We start from the raw sequence: 6,992 nt of genomic DNA on the forward strand, positions 1-6,992 counted from the left end.
ATATATATATATATATATATATATATATATATATATTTATACACATGTACATACACACATACATGCATACATACACACAACTTCAAAATAACATAAATTCTCAACCTGTACTGAAAACAGTTTCTGCGTCTCAGCGCCACCAGCTGGTGAGAGGTGGTGACGTCAATTTGAACCCCGCCCACTGGAACCGGTACTGAAAGCATAATGGAAACACAACCTGTACCGTACCGAGTAGAGTAGAGCCGTGCTCTACCAGCCCATACCGGTACTAATGGAAAAGGGGCATAAGATTCATAACTGGCTGTGATTATCGTACCCACCACTGCACCCTGTATTCACTGGTTAACTGGACATCATTAACTTCACGCAGACTCTCTAACTGGTACATTTTCATCTTTAAATCACTTCTTGGTCTGTTGCCTTCATACATCTCCTCCTACATGTCTCTGCGTGAGTGCAGCTACGGAGTGCACTCTCAGGACATTATTACCTGCAGTGTTCCCTCAGTGAGGACTGAACTAGGCAAAAGGGCCTTCTCCTATTCCGCTCCTGTTTCCTGGAATATCTTACAAAAAGATTTGAAGCTCTCGACCTTGACCTCTCTAAGTGTCTTTAAGAATCTGTTGGACACCTGGCAGGGTTCAATGCTGACATGTTCCTGTTTTTAGTTTTCTACATTTGTCTTGGAATCTAGCTGTTTTTTGTTTTGTTACCTTTTCCTTTTAGCCATCCTATTTGTTAAAAAAAAAAAAAAAAACTGTAGTATGCTTTTCTTATAACTGTTTATTGTTGTTGCTGTTGTCCATTGTTGTCATCTTTCTTTGTTGAAATCAGGTCTCTCTTGTAAATGAGTCCTCGAGGCTCAATGGGATTTACCTGTATAAAGGTTGATTGATTGATTGATAGTTCAATTGGTGCCACCCTTGTCTCGTCACAGCTGTTTGTAATCACGTCTCGTCTTGTCCCTGTATATAAGTCGTCTGTTCAGTCTTGTTCTTTGTCGCGTCGTCTTCATTGGGTCCCTGTGTCTTCTGAGTCTTCTGAGTTTCCTGAATCCCTCTGAGCTTCCCGTGCCTTCATCTGCCTTCATCCCGTTTTGTAAGTTGTGCTGCCTCGTCAGCCTGTTATTTTTGTATTTTATTATTTATCATTAAATTTCAATTTTTTTACTTCTGCCGAGTTGAGTCCCTGTCCGCACTACTGGGTTCGCCCTGACCAGAAAACCCTGACAGTTAGGAGGAGAGAAGTGGAGCACTACGTCTGTAGCATCTTATCTTAGCAGTAACTGTGACGCTGTCAGACTCTTCAAGTGTAAGAGACACTGTGTGTTCAGGTGCATTAAAGTTGAAATGTCTTTAAAACCCCACACCTTATTGTCCTCAAGTTTCATGAGAAACATCATTTAGATGAGTAGTGTTGAACACAAGTAAAAAAAAGTCCAGTGGTGATGTTTTTTATTTCTCTATAAAGACAAATAATGCAGATCTGATGCTCTGTATTAAAGTGTATTAAAGTTAAAATGTTTTTAAAATCCACAGATGAATTTACACAAACTTGGTAAGAAACATGTTTTAAATGTGTGGAATTGAAGGAAATCTAGGTGAAATGCTGCTTTTTTGTTCACTAGTGAACACATTTTTTGACGTGCACACACACGTGCGCACGCGCGCACCTACTGTCCCCCCACATTACGGATGCTTCTGACGCCCTTGTATTTGCTTCTTTGGTTCTGTTCTTGTAAGTTGAGAGCTGAAGGTGGTGCTGGTTCCTCATCATGTGCTCTTGGTGTCGGTCCACTTCTTATGTGTGTCATGTGTCACAAGTGTTTGGGTGAATTTTCTTTTTTGATATTGTTTTTGGATCCAACTCTTTTTAGTTGAACGACCGACCACTGGAAAGCCTCAGTCTTAATTAGTTGTCTCTACTTTGTTTTTGTTATCACCAGCACTGTCTCCTTTTTTGCTATTTTTGCTTACTTGTATGCAATTTCTATACTTTTGGTATTGACTAAAATTATTTATTTGGGTGAAAATCAATTCAATTAAATTCAGTTCATTTATATAGCGCCAAATCACAACAAATTTGTCTCAGGGCACTTTACAGAAACATTCACATACATAAAAGCCAATTAGTAAAGTTCTCTATCTAAGGAATCCAGCAGACAAGTTGAATCTTGGCTTCGTTGCAGTCTCCCATCCTGAGCAAGCACAGTGGCAACAGTGGAAAGAAAAACTCCCTTTTAAAAGGAAGAAACTTCCAGCAGAACCAGGCTCAGGACAAGAGGCCATCTGCTTTGACCGGCTGGTTGAGAGGACAGGAAGGAGAGACAGACGAATCCCAAACTGGCATGTAGCAATTTATAAACTGAAAATAATAACTTATAGCCCCCGTGCTGCTGCACCTGTTCTGACTGTTTTGCATCTTTCTTTACTTTCTCTGCTCCACGCACTTCTCTTTTCTTTGAGCACCTTTCGTTCAGCAGCCTCTCTCTAAATCAGTGCTTCTCAGTTATTTTCTGCTACGCCCCCCAGGAAGACGTAAACATTTTGCGCCCCCCTAACTCTCCATCGTGACTGTAAACAGTATAATTTGTCTATAAAATTGTTATAAGTTCACCTCTGCATAACATTGTATCCTTATTAATGTTAAAGGGAAAAAAATAAATCAACTTGAAGAATAACTTTATTAACATTGTATTTTAGTCTTTAACAGAAACAAAATAAAGTGTATCAGTTTTCCTGAAAAAAAAAAAAACTTAAATCCTTATTTAAACTGTAAACATTTTTGAACATTTGATACTGAAAAATACAATTTTGTTAGCAAAGAATAGAGTCCTAACATTTATTAAACATTACTTCTGTAAATTGTGTTTTGTGTTTTGACAAACTCATCAATAAAACTAAAACATTTTGTCAACGCAAAACAGGAAAGAGGGGGCAGGTGTCGCTCTCGCTTTAAGTTTACTCTTTGTTGCATGCATTCTGTGAGTGATGTCCAGCGTGCATGGACATAAAAACAGCAGAGGAGGTCTCCGGAGTTATTTATTTATTCTCTCAGCACAAGAGGGGAGCGACGCGATTCAAGCATGGCTCCCAAAACGACAAGGCAGCCATATTTGTTTATAAATTTATTATTAGTAAGTCTGAGAGACACGAGCAAACAGCTGCCGGAATGCACGTGACAAAATGAGAATGGTGAGGAAAAAAAACAACCTTCCTGCTGCAAAAAAAGCATGTTCCCCAGGGTCACAGGGGAACATGCGCTGCCCCCCCAGCATTGCCCCGGGGCGCCCCACTATTTGAGAAGGGCTGCTCTAAATGCACATCACTCTGCCTGGTTTACCTGCCATTCTTTCCCTGCTTTATGAACCTTAAACCCTACACTTCTCACTCTGCAACCTCTCTCTCCCCCTTTTGTGCATCTCTGGCTTCCTGCCATGTGCATCCCTATATTTCTCTGTGTGTCTCTTTCCCAGCTCTTTGCCACTCTGTTACATATCTTTGTGTGCCTCTTTCTGTCTACTCTGTGCAGCTCTCACTCTGTGCTCTATGTGCCCCTCTGTCACCAGCCCTCTCTTTCCTAGCTGTGTGTTTCTCTACTCTTCTCTCACCTCAGTCTGTGGGTCTCTAACTGCATGCGCTTGAGCCTCTCTTTTCTCACCCCATGTTCCTTTCTCTCCATACTTTCTACTCTTCTCTATGAGACCTTTTTCTGCTGGATCTATGCACCTTTCACTGTTTGCTCTTGTGCCTCTTTGTTCTCGCTTTCTGCATCTTTTCTGCATCATCTGCTCCAGATCCTGATTTATGTTTGGACTGTTTTTGTCCTGTTGAGCTCTCTGAATTGTCAAAAATAATAGCTTCATCCAAACCATCCACATGTCTGCTAGATCCCATCCCAAACAGGCTATTTAAATACGTATTTCCCTTAATTAATAACCATGTCTTGGATCTGCTTAATTGGTCTCTAATAAATGCTTACGTACCAGAGAGCTTTAAGATTGCTCTAATTAAACCTTTACTTAAGAAACAAAACCTTGACTCAGGAATCCTACCCATTATAGACCTATATTTAATCTAACATTCATCTAAAAATTCTAAAGAAAATGGTTGCTGGTTAGTTGTGTGAACATCTACAAAGAAATAATCTGTTTGAAGAGTTTCAGTCAGGGTTTAGAGATCACCACAGCACTGAATCTGCACTGGTGGTTACTAATGATATTCTCATGGCCTCGGACAATTGACTTGTGTCTATACTGGTCCTGTTAGACCTCAGTGTTGCATTTGATACAGTTGATCACAATATTTTACTACAGAAACCAAAAAATTCCATGCTCAATAATCCAGGTATACAATTCAACTATTTTCAGTCAGGTCATCTGGACAAGTTTATTTTTTGTGCTGAAACGTTTTGCCTTCGATCCGGAAGGCTTCATCAGTCAAGGAAACACACAACACAAAATTGATTATTCCCCCAACAGCTTACTCCAAAGTGGAACAAGTTTGGGGATGGAAGGTGAAACGGTTCAGGAAAAAAAGAAACTGTCCAGATGACCTGACTGAAAATCGTTGGATTGTATACCTGGATTATTGAGCATGGACTTTTATAGTTTTGAACCAGTTTGACATGACTGTTGACGAGGAAGAGGGCCAGCACCAGAGGAGGGAGCGTGCCAAAGACACCATCTTAGCACCAACATAACTGGTTTGTTCCACTTTGGAATAAGCATTTGGAGGAGAAATCAGTTTTGTGATGTGTGTTTCCTTGACTCTTGAAGCCTTCCGGGTGGATGGTGAAACGTTTCAGCAAAAAAAAAAAAAAATTAAAAAAAAGAAACTGTCCAGATGACCTCACTGAAAATTGTTGGATTTACTACAGAGACTTGAATATGATATTGAAATTACAGGAATGGCCCTAAATTTCTTTAAATCATATTTATCAGACATATTCCAATTTGTAAATGTAAATAATAAATCTACTTCATACACCAGTTAGTCATGGGGTTCCTCAGGGTTCAGTGTGTGGACAAACACATATGCTTCCTTTAGGTAAAGTTATTAAAGAGCATGGGATAAATTTTCATTGTTATATGCCCATGATACACAGTTATATTTGTCCATTAAACCCAATGAATCCAATCAGTTACTTAGACTACAAGCATGTCTTAAAGACATAAAAACTTGTATGATCCTAAATTTTCTGCTTTTGCATACAGACAGGACTGAGGTTTTAGTTTTTGGGCCTGCACAGCTTATGAATAAATTTTTCAGTCTTTCTCCCTCCTTGAATTTTGGGGCGGCTGTGGCTGAGTGGTTAAAACAGTTGTCCTCCAATGCAAGAGTTTGGAAGTTCAATTCCTTAAGCAGTCACATGCCGAAGTGTCCCTGGGCAAGACACTGAACCCCTTGTTGCCTCCGATGTGTGTCCCATCGGTGTATGAATGTGATAAAGCACTGATTAGTGTCTTTAGAATGATTTGTTCAATTAGCTTTGTAGAAATCTAGTAGAGTGCTGTATGAATGGGTAAATGAGGACACAGATTGGGATGTAAAGCGCTTTGAGTATCTTAATAAGATAGACAGGCGCTATAAGTACAGTCCATTTACCATCCATTTACAATGCTGTTATTGCTAGTGTAACAGCCCCCTTTGAATAGCAAACAGCCATCTTGGTGCTAACGATCTATCGTTAGGGTATGGTCCTCCTTGATCATGTGAGCAGCTGGTTTTGGCTGTCAGCAGCAAACTGGTTGATCCACTAAATGAAGGTGCTCTTTATAAGACTGAGCTGAATACAGCTCCTCAGACTAAAGAAGTCTTTGGGATGAAAGATGAAACGTTTCTACAATTTATTTGTTGTTTTACTTTGTTTTGTTTTTTGAATGTCCAGAGGACCAGATTGACTTTTTTAGATCTTCAGTTAATCTAAAATACTGCTGCCAGAGTCTTAACTGGAGTTGGTAGGAGAGCTCATATGTCTCCAGTTTTAATTTCTCTCCAATGGCTCCCTGTAAAGTCCAGAACTGAATTCAAAATCTTACTTCTAACCTACAAACTCTCAACACATAGTCATGACACAAAGGAGAGATGGTGGAAAGCCATGCATGTTCTAGAACTGCGCCGCTCAAAGTGGCTGCATGTTGGAGCAGCTCTGTTACTTTCATTCTGAGATTTTGCTTTTGGAAACTTTAATTCCTCTTTTTCTGGATATAAAGCCCATTTTTTTGGATGTTTGTTTCCTCTGGTATTGGATGCTGGGCAGCTGGAAGGATTTTTACTGAAACTGTTTTAGTTTTGGACATTTGTTATGATGCGTAACATTGGCAACAAGGCAGATATCTACAACCAACAGCAGCTGATTAACATCTCAAAAGTTCAAATAATATCACAAGTACAGCCCAAAATCTCAAATGAGTTAAAGGATGTTCTGTGGATGCATTCTCATCTACCTTCCAGCTGTGCTATAGTGCCTGACCACTGAGATCCTGGAACTATCAGGAAACACGGCTCATGACAGCAGAAGGACAGGATCGTCCCTCGGCACCTACAGTTGGCTGTTCGCAGCGACGAGGAGCTCGGCAGACTGCTGGGAGGAGTGGCCATCCCTCTGGGAGGAGTTCTGCCCAGCATTCGGGCGGTCATACAGCTCCGGGGAACCGAGAGGCCAGCCAAGACTGAGTGGACGGATCGGACTGCATCTGCGGCCAGTTTCTTAGGATCCACTGTGGGATGGACCTTTACAAGAGATCCTTCCTGCCTACAGCCATCAGTATCTATAACATCTCTTTATGAAACGAGGATAACGAGTTACAACAACAAATATTTTCACTTTTGGGATTAATAAAGTATTTTTGAATTTGAATTTTTTTGAACAACCTAGCTCTATCTTGTAGGTGTAAGAGTGACACTCACTGCAGCTCCAAGATGGCCGCTAATCAGCATCAGCTGACGGCTATCCACCTGATGAGCTACAACCATACTTAAGGCTGCAGT

Source organism: Nematolebias whitei, chromosome 4 (genome assembly GCF_014905685.2).
Source record: "Nematolebias whitei isolate Nwh7 chromosome 4, NemWhi1, whole genome shotgun sequence".
Taxonomy (NCBI): domain Eukaryota; kingdom Metazoa; phylum Chordata; class Actinopteri; order Cyprinodontiformes; family Rivulidae; genus Nematolebias; species Nematolebias whitei.